Source organism: Psittacula echo (assembly GCF_963264785.1).
Source record: "Psittacula echo genome assembly, chromosome: 27".
Taxonomy (NCBI): Eukaryota; Metazoa; Chordata; class Aves; order Psittaciformes; family Psittacidae; genus Psittacula; species Psittacula echo.
Window position 1 is genome coordinate 1835008 of NC_137762.1, and position 15913 is coordinate 1850920.

Sequence of the window (15913 nt, forward strand, 5' to 3'; positions counted from 1 at the left end):
AGCTGCCCGTTCTTCTCCCGCAAGAAGAGGAGAGCTCTCCACAACCCTGGCCTATGTTGGAATTTACTAAGCAAAACCCCAGGGCCTATACAAACACGAGCTCACAAAGGATAAAGAGCCCTCTCGCAAATGGAACGGGCGAGCGGCCAAAACGCTCCCTTGTACAGGACAAGTGTTAAGGATAAAGGCAATAAAGGTGGCCAGGAACATAGATTCATAGAATGGGTTGGGTTGGAAAGGATCTTAAAGCTCATCGAGTTCCAACTCCCTGCCATGGGCAGGGATACCTTCCACTAGAGCAGCTTGCTCCAGCCTGGCCTTGAGCACTGCCAGGGATGGGGCAGCCACAGCTTCTCTGGGCACCCTGTGCCAGCACCTCAGCACCCTCATAGGAAAGAGCAAAGCCAGGCTGGATGGAGCTTGGAGCAAGCTGCTCTAGTGGAAGGTGCCCCTGCCCGTGGCAAGGGTTGGAACTGGGTGAGCTTTAAGGTCCCTTTCAACCCAAACCAGTTTGGGCCCCTGTGATGAAGCAGCTCCAGGTTAAGAGCTGTGGTGCTGAGAGCAGCAAAGTCACCAAACTTTAAAGGACAGTTACAATGGCTCTTGCTGTCAAAGTGAGTGGAAGTGTTTGAGGAGTGCTTAAATCACCCTCCTACATTTAAACTCGGGTGCGTGGGATGAGGTTGAGGATGCGCTTATTCCAGCAACAAGCAAATCTTAAACAAGCAGAGTAATTATTATGGAGGGAGAGTGCTGGATCTCACAGAGCAGCCAACCCTGCGCTGGCTTAATTACACAGGTCAGGGATCTGCCCTTACCCGAGCAGCCCAAGCCTTCCCCAACATGAAGAACCTCAAGGTCTCTCTACATCCTATTCAGGGGGGACCTTATCGCTCCCTACAACTGCCTGACAGGACGATGGAGCCAGGAGGGGGCTGCTCTCTGCTCCCAAGGGATGGGACAAGAGGAACCGGCCTCAAGCTGCACCAGGGCAGGTTTAGATGGAGCTGAGGAACAATTCCTTCCCCAAAGGGTGCTCAGGCATTGGAACAGGCTGCCCAGGGCAGGGCTGCAGTCACCGTCCCTGCGAATGTTCACACACTGTGGAGACGAGGCCTCAGTGCCATGGGTCAGTGGTGGCCTTGGCAGTGCTGGAGAATGGTTGGACTTGATGATCTCAAAGGTCTTTTCCAACCTGGTTGATCCTATTCTATTCTATGCTTCCAATGCATATAAAAGCTAGTAGAGAAATTAAAGAACCAGATGAGCTGTCAGTCCCCATGCTCTGATAACACTACCGAAAACAGAGAGCAGGAAAACAAACCAGGGCTGCCTGCATTGTGACTTCTGAGGTCCTAACAAGCAGCTCTATTAGAACCCAAGAGCAACCCATTGCAAAGCCCTCAGTTTACTTGATCTTGCAAAGCATCAGGAGGATTCACTCATTCCTTAAAGCAAGATTTAGCTGCTCATTCACTACCGCCTATGCCTGGTATGTACATACATGTGCTCAGATTTATGTCACATTTAGGCAGGATAAATTGCTTCAATAAATTCTATTCTGGAGAACAGGCAGAATAAGCAGCTGATTGGATACTGGGAGCATGTTCCCATTCCTCTTCCTGCAGCAGCGGGACAGTATTTCACTGCTTTGATGAGTTTCAGCATGTTGGGAACAGCAAGGTGAAGGGAAGAAATGCAGACAGATGACTGAAGCGTGCTTCCAAGTTCTGTCAGCACGGCCCTGACAAGCTCCGGGAGAGCTGAAAAGCCATTCTCAACCCAAATACACTGTGCTCCAAGAGCCTGTGTGTGTTTTCTGTCTCTTTTGCCTTATTAACTCACACAAACAACCTCTAGGCTGGCTGTAAAAAAAGGAAAGCTGAAGCCACACTTCACAGCAGTCTCCAGTGTATGTTGTGCTGATAATCAGGCACCCCTTGGAGCTTGCACAGGGTATTTAAGAGTACAGATTTCCTGAAGCCTACTTGTATAGAGCAGTGCTCTCAACGGGAGCAACTCCTCTGGAGCAGGCACAGCATGGAGGAAAACAGAATAAACATGAGCTTTGCATCCAAGAGAGCGCCTGCTCTGCTGTGGATCTCAGTCCCACCTTCAACCGAAGCTTTAACTCCTCATCAAAGCAACTGCAGCATCACAAGGGGACGGTCGTGAAGAGGGACAAGCAGAGCTCAGCCAAAGGCCACACTTCACCAGTCATGCAGCACTGCTAGTTGAGAGTGTCAGCGCTAACAGAGCTATGACAGCTTCTTCCTGAAGTTAATCTCCTCCTTGATTTGTTGGGACATCGCCTCTTCCTACTACTAGCATGGAGATAAATGAGAAATGTTCTGTGGAGCAGTTCAGTGCATGCCAAGATGCTGGGCTGACACTGAGCTGACACAGAGCTGACACAGGAGGCACGTGTTGCGATAGCATCCAGGAGATGAGGGACTCTTCTCATGACCTGCCTTCAGTGTGGGCTTAAGCCCAGAACCCTCCCCCTGTGCTGGGCTGCACCCCCAGAGCAGCAGCTCAGGGAGGGGGTCCTGCCCCTTTGCTGCTCTCTGTGAGACCCCCCCTGCAGCCCTGATCCAGCTCTGGGGCAGCAGCACAAGAGGGACGTGGAGCTGCTGGAGCGAAGCCAGAGGAGGCCATGGAGATGCTGCGAGGGCTGGAGCAGCTCTGCTCTGGAGCCAGGCTGAGAGAGCTGGGCTGGGGCAGCCTGGAAAAGAGAAGGCTCCTTAAGGGGAGACCTGAGAGCAGCTCCAGTGCCTAAAGGGGCTGCAGGAGACCTGGAGAGGGGCTTTGGACAAGGGATGTAGGGACAGGCCAAGGGGAATGGCTTTAACCTGCCAGAGGAGAGACTGAGATGAGCTCTGAGGCAGAAGCTCTTCTCACCCAAACTGAGCTGCTCATCAGATCCTCTATTTGCAATGAAGAACTTGCCTAGGCCGTGAGGTGGGGAGAAGTGATTTTACTTACCTCAAGAACCAAAATTTCCCCTTCTTTCCAAGTTTCATTCTTCCTGCAGCTATTCAAGCCAGCCCATATGCTACAGTCCCCCTGGTACATCAGTCCATAAACTGAAGTGGTCCCAAAGCATGTTAACTAAGCCATTAAGAAAAAACTAAGCCCATTATCCCAGTCTAGACAGACACCTAGGGGTAATATTTTAAGTCCCTTAAAAGGAATTAGACATATTACATGCATCAACAGCAGCGATGAAAGAGCAGCCTTCCTGAACAGGATTTCCCCCAGGAAGTGTGTTGGCACCTCATGGAATCCATTTGACAAACTTCAATTTGGAAACAGTTTAGGAAGAGACACGAGAAGCAGGAAATGTGCTTTTGAAAGCACATTTAGGGATCTTTTCAATCCAAGATGCTCCTTATCCTTCCAAATGCACTAGTTTGGCTTCTGAGATATGCCCATAGCCACAAGACAGTCATGGGTATGGCTGGCAGCTTGATGCCACAGGAAGGGCCACAGTCAAACTCTTCATTGTCTTTAGGAAGTTACCTACAGCCACACTTCCATGTTACCACAAGTATCTTACACCCCAGTGTAGGTTCACTAACACTAGGATCCAGGCACAAAAAGTGTGGGGTTTGTGCTGCTGAAGCTCTTACAGACTGTTCCAGTTGAATTCCTGACAATTAGCTGAGGTCTGGAGCAGCCTCAAGCCACGATCTGTAACTCTGAGTCAGGCCTCTCCTGCTCTGCCAAAGTCACAAGCAACTGGCACCTCATCCCCTCTGAGGATGCTGCTGGGACTCTTACCCTCCTGGGTCCGGATGATGGTGGCCTAAAGGGGCTACAAAAAAGCCTGGAGAGGGGCTTGGGACAAGGGCCTGTAGGGACAGGCCAAGGGGAATGGCTTTAACCTGCCACAGGGGAGACTGAGATGAGCTCTTAGGCAGAAGCTCTTCCCTGTGAGGGTGCTGAGGCGCTGGCACAGGGTGCCCAGAGAAGCTGTGGCTGCCCCATCCCTGGCAGTGTTCAAGGCCAGGTTGGACACAGGGGCTTGGAGCAAGCTGCTCCAGTGGAAGGGGTCCCTGCCCATGGCAGCAGATTGGAAATGGATGAGCTTTAAGGTCCCTTCATCCCAAACCCAGCTGTGGTTCTGCGACACTCCCAAGCCATTAGCTCTGCTAAACGTTGGGGGATAGAGCTGGTATGAAAAATGCTCTAAAAATAAGGCTCTATTGTACTTGCATGTGACTGTTGTTCCTCAGGACTGCTGGTGCCTGACACTCCTGTCCCTGTGCCTTGCAGGAGAAGCTGAAATACTTCACATCTCATTGAACACTTGGGCAGAAGCTAAAACAGTTCTGCTTCACGTTGCCAGAGCAGGTCCAGCCTCCAGCACAAGCACACTTACTGGTACACCAGTACAAGCACATGTTAGCCTTAGGATTTATAGGAATAAACCATAACTTTACATTAATGCAACCACAAAATTAAAGCTCGAGGTTGCACCAACTATGAGACAAACCCAAGAGAGCTGCAGAGCAACCTCCTAAAAATAGGCTTAAGGAACAGAAAACCAAAGCAACCTGCATGTTCTGCTGACTGACATCTCTCTCTTGCTAAGATTTACTCACCTGGGAGGACCTGAGTGAAGGATGAGCTGCAGAATGGGTTAGAAGAGAGAAAAGCGCTATAGATAGGGACATAAAGAGAAAGGACCTGCCCTGGGAACTGACTGCAAGTTAAGAGTGTCAGTGAAAGGGGCAGAAACAAAAGGGCTCCTCATCTCCCTCTCCTGATTTTCAGCCTCCAAAAGAAGAACCAATTGTGAAAAGGGGCATTTTAGGGAATTTCAGCCTCACTTTTACATGGCTGAGTTACAGCTGGAAGGAAGGAGATGGGCAACACCTGCAGGCAAAAAGGTCACCGGGATGGTTCAGTGCATCTGCCCTGTCCCGTCTCACTGCACGACATGTACTGCCACAGATTATAACTGGTTTACAAAGTACCCTTCGCAATCAGGTGTAAAACCCATCACAGACACGAGCCTCAGGCCTGCAGGAGCAAGTCCAAGCCAAGGTGCAGCTAAATCCAAGAGGTCTTTCAAGCAACAGGCAATAGAGAACCTGTTAGCAATTGTCCCAGGATATTGAGTAGGGTGAAGAGTGGAGGATGCAGGGAGGGCTGTGACTGCCATAGGGAAACTCCAGTGCTCAGCAGGCAGCAGGAGGAGAGACAGAACTGGATCACAAATGGTGTTCTTATAATGATCCCCCAAAAGAGAGACATCTTTGTCACCTGGGTACTGCTGCACCAATGGCAGGCAGAGCTCCTTCTCCTTGATCCACTCACTGTGCTCCTCACTACTTCAGCACTTTCATGCAGAAAAGAAGGTAAAACAGAGCTAGGAGTTAACTTCTGATGAGCCTGAGCTCCATGGGATTCATTCCAGGAGACTAATGAGTGGCAAGGCCATCCCAGCTCCATTTGGATAACTTGGGTGAGACCTGGGAGCCATGCCAGGAGCATTAACAACCCAAGCCGCAATACAAACAAGCCTATTCACACACAAATAGTGCTCAAGACACCAGCCCAAGCCCCAAGGACGCTGCTACTGGGAAGAGGAGATAAACCCACAATAAATTAGATCATTATAGATGGCTGCACAGAGCCTGTGCTGTGAAACTCATCTGACTACAAGAGAAGATGCAGGAGCACAGGCAGACTCCAGGCAGAATGGGGAATTGCACTGGGAGCTGGAATGGGAAGAGAGGTTGGATTCAATCAAATCCCAAACTGCTTTTTGGGAAGGCCAAGGGAAAAGCAGTCGGGCTGAGAGCCATTTCCACTCCGCTAGCCAAAAAAAGAGAAGGAAGCACAAGGCACTGCCCCAAGCTCGCAAAAATAGTCCGAGATTTGCCACTAAAATGCAAGGAAGGAAACATGTTGCTTTGAGAGTGTTCCAGGAAAGGCTCTTTATTATTTGTCTAAGTGCAGCCATTAACAGCTCTGCCTCCAGCTTCCTGCTCAGCTACATGAATATTCAGCACACGGTGCTCTGAATAAACTGGGAGCAGCACCCAGAAAAGGCAGGAAGGGGACCCAGCATCAGGCTGGGGTTTAGCATTGGAGCTGCCTGCGTTACCCTGGATTAACGTGGGACACTGCAGTGATGATTCAGAGCATCAGAATCCATCAGAAAGTGGGATAAAAACAAACATGGCAAGTTCTTCCTTAAAAAAACCACCCAAAACCACAAGTCCCTTGAACATCCAGGCTTCCTTATGGCAGGGTTTGTTCTCCAAGATACAGGGCTCGGTGCCCAACCTGCTTCTAGATGCTTTGTGAAGTCAACTGGCACTTAATTTCCACTAGTGACTCTCCCAACTAAATTAGGTGCCTGCAGGGAGTTAGGAACAGAGCCTGTTCTGCACCTTTGGGTGCCCAGAGCTCCATCTGACTACCAGCAGCTATTATACACCCAAAGCCATTGCAAAAGGTGTTAAGTTTTACAGGGAGAGGCCACCATGGAGCTTAGTGCAGGCTGCTGTTAGTCTTAGGCTCTGCCTTTAAAGTTATTTTGGGGTGTGAAAGAAGGAGGGAGAATGTTTGCTTTGTAACCAGAAAGCTACAAGAGAGCTTAAAATTGTCATCTGGGAAAGAGAGCCAAAAGCCAGTGCTATAAAATCTGCTTTAGAGGCATAACACCCTTCTGCTTTATAAGCTTGATAAAGCAAACCCAACTGTATAAACTGGAATATTGGCAAGGAACCGCCTGGAAGTATATCTCCAACAGACAGACAGTATTTAACAAGTCATTACAAGTTCACCTACAGCACAGGGCGAAAGCAAAGTCCAACCCTTTACCATCTGACTGTACCTTGCTGGGTGTTCAGCACTGCTCCCAAGCTTGGGGAGGATCCCCTTTCCACAAGAGCATCCCTAAAGAGATGGAATACATCAAAGATGTGCTACACCCTCACTTCTCCCTTGCAAGGGCCTTAAAACCTGGTCCCAAAGCAGCACATCAGCTACGAGTGACTTCAGTGAGGCCAGAAAAGCTTTTCCCCTGCAGCGAGAGCTACAACCCCCCTTGCCTGAGAGCTCCAGCCAGCAGAAGGCTTCTCCCAGCCCAGCCCCCACCAGTCCTCCCAACCACACGACTTCCACTGTTTATCAGTCTCTTATAAACAGTAAGGAGTTGACTGTTACCATAACAAAAAGTGCCATGAGGAGGATAAAAACCATCATAGAAGCTCCATTGTCCGAGAGCCTCCTCGCGCTGGCCAGCCTCCAGATCAGATCTGGCCTCCTGCTTGGACTTCAGAGCAAGGTGTTGAAGAGCCTCATGTCATCTCAGCACAGCTGGGCCCCAGCTGAGCCACGGGACTGCCTTTACATCACAGGCAGCACAGAAAGAAGGAAAATGGAATCACAGAATGGTTTGGCTTGGAAAGGACCTTGAGATCATCCAGTTCCAACCCCCTGCCATGGACAGGGATGAGCATAGACCATGTCTGTCCAGCCTGGCCTTGAACACTGCCAGGGATGGAGCATTCACCACTTCTCTGGGCACTCTGTGCCGGTGTCTCACCACCCTCACAGTAAAGAATTCCTTCCTTATATCTAACCTGAGATATCTGTGCAGAACACCCTGATGGAAAAAGCAAGTGAGACCAAGGACAAGAAGCTTGAACGATGTAGAACCATCTTCAGAAGGTCCTTCTGCTCAGGATCATTGACCTGAGGGCCACTATTCAGGTGCCCTGTGAGCACTTTGTGGGGTTTTAGGGTGGGAGAAGGCCAGATCTCATTGCCCTACCAGCACACATCCTCCTGCTCCTCCCTTCATGGCCAGATTCCTGAGAGAGAAGTAGCTGCTGCTCTCTAAATACCTCCTTCGAGTTACCCATGCCAAACACCACCGAAGCAGCTGTAGCTTGGCAAAACATGCTTTAACACAGGCAAGGTTTCTCCTTAGGTGCCAAGTGTCAGATTTCTGCTAGGAAAAGGCATCCATCCAAAAGGTTTTGAAGCCTTGGATGCACATGAGACACAATCCAACATAACCCAGCAAGTCAGCAACTTCCCCAGGCAAGGAGATGGAGAAAGACCATCTCCAAGTCATCATCCAATCCCTCATATGCCAAAGTTCTTCCTCTCTTAACTTCTGGGAAGAAAAGATGGGCTCTACGGATGTCCCTAAGGTATTTACACTTAGGGACAAGGTGAGACCAACCTGCAAGACCCTGACAGAGACAGAGCAGCACTTAGATGGAGAAGCCCCAAGCAAAAAGCTTTTCTTTCCTCTTTTAACCCACAACCAACCAAACCCTTGCAGCCCACAGAGGCTTCAAGCACAGATCGCTGGGTAGGAAATGGTTCTGGAGCTGCTTCCAGCAGGTTTGAGTCTGCAGCACGACACAGAGCAAAGAGACACTCCAAGACACACGCAGGCAGCTTCTGGATCTTGGTGCTACAGCTCTTGGGTCGCTCCTTCATTAGTGGTGATACATCTTCAGCTCTGTGCTTCTTCACAGCAGGGCCAACATATTGCAAGAGAGCTACTACAGGAGAGAGGAATAATTCAAGTTTAAGGAAGGAAGGAAAAACCTAAGAGACTCACTGCTTCTTCCTGAGGAGAGATAATGAGAGCCATGACAAGCACTATTTTAGCTCAGAAATGCCCTAGAAACCAAAGCCCCATTGCCTGGAATCATTCAGCGTCTTCAGAGCCCTTGTTTCAATGAAAGTGAGGGGTAAAAACCTGCTGAAAACAGGCCATAAGAACCCAAAGTCAAGCTTAGGCATATTTTCCCCACAATGGGGTATGAGGGGAAGAGCAAAGTCAACGCCGAGTGGAGTTCAGCACAGAAGAGGCTCTTCTGTAAGCGACTACCTATGGATAAAGCTCTTACCAATGAATTAAAGTAACCAAAATAGCACCAGTGGGAGAGGAGCCAGTGAGACCTGAAGCTCCTGTACGTGTGCATGCCCATAAAGTAGAAATATTTTGTCCCACCTTGTTATTATTTACATCCTATTTGGCCATTTCTATTTATTTAGCATTCCAAGGCACACACGTTTTACGGTGTCATTACTTGATATGTGAGCCCTAAAATCAGAAGGGAGCAAGAAATATTCCAAATCTAAGCAATGTCTAGAAATGTGGGACATTATTGTGAGTTGTTTAACTCAAGCTGCATTCCGCCTTGGAATGATTGTGGTTTAGCACTGAACACAGCAATGATTTCCTGGATAACTGACATAATTCAACCTGAAATCTTGCACAGATGAAGGATACAACAGCCTAAAAGTGGATCATACACACAGGCACTCTGTGTGCATTGAAAAGACAAGAGCTTTCCCAAAAGCAAAGGAAAAGAAAGCAATGTGGGGTAGAAACACAAAGAACATCTATACGAATGGGGCTTGGAGCAACTTGGACTAGTGGAAGGTATCCCTGCCCATGGCAGGGGGTTGGAACTGGATGAGCTTTAAGGTCCATTCCAACACAAACCAGTCTGGGACTCCATGAAAACATACTTACTCACTAAAGCACTGCCAGCACGCTCAGGCTCTTGTTCCAAAAGCCCCAATCACGTTTTGTCACGTTCAGTGTGCACGTGGCTGGGTCAGAGCATGGATCTGGACAATGAGCAATGCTCACTCTTACATAAACCCTCCAGGTTTGTAGCAGTGTCTCTGCCATGTAGAAACTTCTAATCCCATTGAGGCTATAGATAAGCCTCCTCAGCCCTGTTTCTATACGGTAAATCTCCCCTGTGCTGGGGGATGCTCCACTCTGCTTTCAGTTTTCAGGAGCCAACAGTTATTTCCTTGAGCCCTGGCACCCAGGTGCTGTCAGCCCTGGTGACCATCTGCCTTTGGTTCTCATCTCCTCATCCAGCTCGACTTTACCAACACTCCAAATACAGAAGTAAAAGCACTATTGCTACCACTGGAAGAGCAGAAGGAGCAGAGGCTGCCAGAGCCTCCCTTCAGATCCCACTGCAACGAGAACAGAACAAGGTAAACTGCGTATTTCACTGCAGGATTCAATCGGCAAAGCTTTCCCTCCCTGTACACAACCTCTTTCGACTTCGCAGCTGCAGTTCAACGTCCTTTCAGAGCTCTGAAGGATTTTCCAGCATCTTCAGCCCTGGACACGACCAGAAACGGGTCTATTTTAAACACTGCCTGCTTTAAATGATGGCAAGCATTAACTGCTTCGTGAGCTGAACATTTGTTCCCTTCCTCACAGCACACTCAGCACCAACAAGAGCTTTTTGGCACAAAACCCCAAAAGCTGGGTTCTGCTCCAAGCCTGCTTTACTCACTTTGGAAACAGTTAAAGGGCATAAGACAGCTCAGTACAGTCACTTTAACAGGTAGAAATACACTCCTTTGGGCATTGCTTATTCCCTGCCAAGTGCATTTAGCCAAGTCTTTAATACACTGAAGTCTGAAAAACTGCTTTTTATGATTACTCTGATTATTTTACATAGCAACAATGGCATCCAGAGCAAGATCTCTACCAGCCAGGGCTGAAAACATTCTTAAGGCATACAAAAAGCTGTGCAAGAGCTCTGCTAACAACAGCACATCCCCAAAGGGCAGGGAAAAGGGAACTCTGAAGCTTTACTCTCTCTGGAACCCCAGGCACAGAATCCCAGAGTGGTCTGGGTTGGAAGGGACCTTAAAGCAGGGACACCTTCCACTAGAGCAGGGTGCTCCAAGCCCCATCCAACCTGGCCTTGAACACTGCCAGGGATGGGGCAGCCACAGCTTCTCTGGGCACCCTGCGCCAGTGCCCCACAACCAACTCACATTTCATCCTTAAGGAGTTGAAACAACCTTTTCCTATGGGAGAATGGGAAGAAAACATCTTTGCAGAGCTCCTCTTGCAGGGCTTTTCAGTGGCTAGGGCTCACAAAGAGAGCTCAGAGCTCTGCAGAGCTGCAGTGGGTAGCACGGCCCGTTGCTGGCAGAGGAGCTTTGTTTATTCATGAACCAGCTTGCAAAGGCTGGCACCACATCTCTACCGCTGCTTTCTTCCCTCACACCAGGGTGGGACATGGGAGCAGCATTCCAGACCGCTGCAGGCTCACCATGGGAGAGCTCCTGCAAGAAGAGCAGCAGCCGATTCCAATCCCGGTGCTGCTCCCCAGGAGCCAAGTCATGGAATGCTTTGGGTTCCAAAGGACCTTAAGCTCATCCAGTTCCAACCCCCTGCCAGGGGCAGGGACACCTTCCACTAGAGCACGTTGCTGTGGGGCAGCCACAGCTTCTCTGGGCACCCTGTGCCAGCACCTCAGCACCCTCTCAGGGAAGAACTTCTTCCTTATCTCCAACCTGAACTTCCCTTGTTTCAGTGTGAACCCATCACCCTTTTTCCTAGTGCTCCAGTCCCTGATGCAGGTCCCTCTCCAGCATCCTTGTAGCCCCCTTCAGACACTGGAAGCTGCTTTGAGGTATAAAATGCATTGCTTTCAGCAAGGAACTTCAATACATGGCTGCTGTTGCCTGGGAGCTCAGATCTGTGCTTGTCCCAGTATGGCCCAGCAGCCCCTGCTCACCTACAGCAGCAAAAGGGTGATGTGGAGGTAGGGAAATCCATCCCAGCCAACTTGGCCTCTCACTGGCAAAGAACTTAAGAGGGAAGAGGTGCAAGCCAGAAAAATCCCACTCTGCTAAAGCATTAACCTGCATTAGAATCCGGTTTCGCCTGGGTGAAACCACACTGTGCTGGAGCTGGTTTAGGCGCTGAATTCATCATGTTTCAAAAGCAAATGTCAAACAAAGCCCTACAAAGGCTACTGAAGGCCTGGCTTGCGCAGCAGCACGTGCCCCACCAGGTGTGTGTGGGGAAGAAAAAGGCAAGAAGCCTCTTGGAAGATTGTGAAATTGAACTTCAGAGAAGGAATTAAGCCAAACTCCCACGAGCCAAGACTAATTGCAGCAAAACACACTGTAAATACCAGCTCTGAGGAAGGAGAACAAACCCGAGTGCATGAACATCAACCGTTGGCTTGGAGAGGCATCTCTGTGGACACCAGCACCTCCAAGGGCTGTAAATAAGGAAATCCTGGTGTCCTTCAGCATTGCTGTGCTCCATAGCCTGGTCCTGCAGCTTGTCCACCTGCACGTTGAGGGTTGAGGACATGGGAGACAGCCTCAGGCTCCTGTCCCAGTGCTTCTGTTGGCAGAATAAGGCCACATGCTGGTTAAATCCTGACTTTGGGGTTCAAACAAGCAGAGAAGGAGCAGAATCAAAAGATTTGCTAAAGACTATGAAGATACCCCGAGAGCTGGGGTTGTTCAGCCTGGAGAAGGCTCCTTAAGGGGAGACCTTAGAGCAGCTCCAGTGCCTAAAGTGACTACAAGAAACCTGGAGAGGGGCTTTGGACAAGAGATGTAGGGACAGGACAAGGGGAATGGCCAGAGGGGAGACTGAGATGAGCTTAGGCAGAAGCTCTACCTTGTGACGGTGGTGGGACACAGGAATGGGTTGAATGGAGAATCTGTGGCTGCCCCATCCCTGGCAGTGTTCAAGGCCAGGTTGGACACAGGGGCTTGGAGCAAGCTGCTCTAGCGGAAGGTGTCCCTGCCCATGGCAGGGGTTGGAACTGGATGAGCTTTAAGCTCCCTCCAACACAAACCAGCCTGGGATTCTGTGACTTCAAGTGGAACTCACCAGGAATTCCTATGTAGGAATTCATCAGCCAGACAGAAAAATGTGACAGTTATTGTGATGCAAAGGCTGATTAAACCCTCAGGTTTATATTCCAAAGGAAGCCAGGCTATAAATGTGTGTTTGTTTCAGTCTTTACAGGCAGCTTCCTACACACCTCTGCATAAAACAAAGACCTTTTCCAGCTCCCCAGGGAAACACAGCCCCTGGCTTACATCCTTGGTCAGCCTACACAGCATTCACCCTCTGTATTACAAGTTCCTTGAAACCAAAACCAAGAAACTAGATTAAAAGGTGGGGGGAAATACTTAATGAAGTTCAGGAAGCAACAGGTCCCCAGGTCTATCTTCTCCCAATATTTCCTCTCAAAACGCCTCATAGTTGGCTGCTAAATGAGGGAAGAGCAATTTTGGGGATCTGGCCTCAATTCTTGGTGCTGGGAATGTTGAAGAAAGAAAGGAAAGTCAAAAAAGGCCCTAAGAAGGGGATAAGGATAAATGAACCCAAACAGAAAGTGAGAAAGCCCACACGTGATGCAGCAGAACAGGAGTCCAGAACCAAATCCATCTCGGAGATCCTCTGCTACCACATGCTATAAACCCCAGCACCATGAGGCTGCCACAGCTGGAGCCTTTTACTGAACCAGTTTAAAATGGTTCCACCATCAAGAAGCAGCAACTAGTTCCGGGTGAGGATGTGGCAGTTCCTCCTAAGCTGCCTCACCACATGAAACCAGCCCAAGGAAGATGGAAGGAGGTTTTGGTTTCTTCCCCCCAACCATCACCCATTCACTTCCTCTCTCAAACTTCCCTACCTTTCCAAACGGGAGAGGGGAATCTTCTGCCTGCCCCATCCCACGTCCACAAACTCCCTTTGAGAACAGCGCTTCCAAGTTAGGCCAGACTAGGAACCAGCAACCAGCTTAAATGAGTAACACCACTCACAACGTACCAAGGTGGGCTCAGCAAGGCTCAAGAGCAAGTTCATTTTCACCTGACACCTCCATAAATCACAAAGAGAGGGAAAGAAATCAGAGCACAAAATACATACGGTGGGAACCTCTGGAGAAAACTGGGAACTAAGGAACCTTGGGCAACAGAAATAGAAGCAATAAATAGAGATTAATGGTAGACGTCCCCTCAACAGGGAAGAGTTAAGCTACAGCAAAAGACAAATGGCAAGTGGGAGGTTGAATGTGTTCACCAAGTTTGTGTAAAGCTTTTCCTCCTCCTAATCCGAGCAGACGGAGAGCAGGGAGGGGAAGTCCTGCTGCAAAGCACGGCCAGCTCCAAGCTCTTGGGTATCAGAAGGATATTGGCAAATTGGAAGGCATTCAGGAAAATCCAGTGAAGCAGCTGGAGGGATTGATTTACAAGGAAAGATTAAAATAACTGGAGGCCTGGCTTGGCTAAGCAGTAACTGAGGTGGCCATGATGATGTTTTACAGTTAGCTGACAGGGAAGTGCCAAAAAGCAGAGGAAGTGTTGAACGTCCCACACTTAGGTAGAACCAAAGCACTGGCAGGTATTTAGGGCAACTCAGGGCTGCATTCAAGCTCTCAAAGCAGTGAGGTCTATCGGGTGCTAAAATAGCCTCCCACTTCTCACTTCCCAAGCAGCTTCTAGGAGCAGAAAGAACACACTGAGAGAAGCCCAGGAATCCCTACAAGCCTCACAGGCTGATGCCCAACACACTGCTTCCACCCTGAACCCACACCTTTGCTGTTAGTTTTTAACACCAAGAGCAAACAAGAAGCCCAGCCCACAGAAGGACTGCAGTTGGCAACAGGCACAACCCCACTCCTGTCACCAAAGGTGAATATGATCTCTTGCTTTAAGGAAATGAGGAGCGAGGATGTTAACCCTCCTCGCTTTCCAAATGGGAATCTGGCTGCTCAATCCATCTCCCACAAGCTTCTCCTCCACATTCAAACAGTGAAGTTATTCTTAGGCTCCACTGAGAAAACCCCCAATCCAAAAGCATCCAACAAAGCCCATGGTTGAGAACTGCTGCATTCCTCTCCAGAACCAACTCCAGTTTAGGCACCACTGTTTTAAAAGCAGTTTGCAAAGAACCAGCCAAGTCCTTCAGACCACTCCAGGTGGAAGAAAGATCCTACCCCAAAAGCACAAGTGAGGCAAAACAAACTGGGAAGCTCAATGAAGCATTAGTGACACTTTCCTGTTGTACTCCTCAATGTTAACCTGAAATGTTGGCTTTAGAAGGACCCAAGCTGGGGGAAAAGTGATAACTTCATAAGGAAAGGTAATGATGGGACTCAGTAAAGAGGCAGCAAATGGGCAAAGCAGAGCAGAACAAGGAGGTTTTGTTGTCACACACTTCAGCACACACCTGAACCAGCTGATCTCTTTGCCTTAGCTGAGAGACTCCAAACCAGCACTTCTGGCAGCAGGAACAACCCAGCTTTGAGTTGTGATCCAGCTGCACTCACAGAGCTGGAGCTACCGAGAGGCGGATTTCACGGTGCCAGCAGCAGGTGAGCAAATGCATGGTGAAACCTCATCACTCCAACAAGCTCTGAGAAGTCTGAGCTCTCCCAGTGCCCCAGTAACCATTGATTTCGACTTGGAAAGAAACTACTTCATACCCTGATTCCTGCTGTTTGCATCTTACTGACAGTACCACAGGAGTCAACGACCTGCTGAGAGTCCCCCACCTCCCAGCACCCTGCAGACCCACAGCTGTGCCCCAGCCTACACCCTACAACCTCTCTACACCCCCACCTCACCATACCACCTCTCTACACCCTGTCTACAGCTGCTTGCCACTGGGAGCCCCCCCACATAGGCCTGGATCCTCCCCACCTGCCCCAAAAGAGTCACTGAGGCCAAATCCCTCCTCATCCAGGAGAGCAGAGCCCAATTAAAGGGGTTCCCCCTGCACCTCAGGGGGTCACCAATAGGATCCATCCCAAGGCTCCTCTAACCCTTGAGGTCTCCACACCTACCACCCCTCCAGGACATCCCAGGTCTCTTCTGGGTCCCCCAGGACCTGCACACTGAGGGATGTCCCATATCTGCAATCTCCAGAGCCCCCCCTCAATTCTCTCTCATCTTCCAGAGCTCTCTCACCCCTCAAGTTCCCCCCCCATCCACAGACCCCCAATACCTCTGCAGGGTTCACCTCCAGAATTCCACACAAGACCCTCTCTCCCTTAAAATCCCAAGACCCCCCCAGTCAATGCCTCCCTTATTTGCGCCCCTCCAGCCCTCTCATATGCCCCAG

At 49.6% G+C, this 15913-nt stretch overlaps 1 protein-coding gene across 6 annotated transcripts in view; it reads right to left on the minus strand.

Moving 5' to 3' along the window:
- The window catches only part of ATF7 (activating transcription factor 7), a 63602-nt gene that overhangs the window by 47105 nt on the left and 584 nt on the right, over positions 1 to 15913 (minus strand). The window contains exon 1 of one of the 6 annotated variants that reach the window (XM_080635456.1): positions 15020 to 15135. The exons of 3 other annotated variants lie outside the window; for them this stretch is intronic. The gene's annotated coding sequence lies outside the window, so the exon portion shown is untranslated. Of the gene's footprint in view, positions 1 to 6853; positions 6946 to 11978; positions 12073 to 15019; positions 15136 to 15913 lie in introns of those variants that run through there. 2 more of the 6 variants (XM_080635457.1, XM_080635454.1) reach the window with 2 other exon arrangements.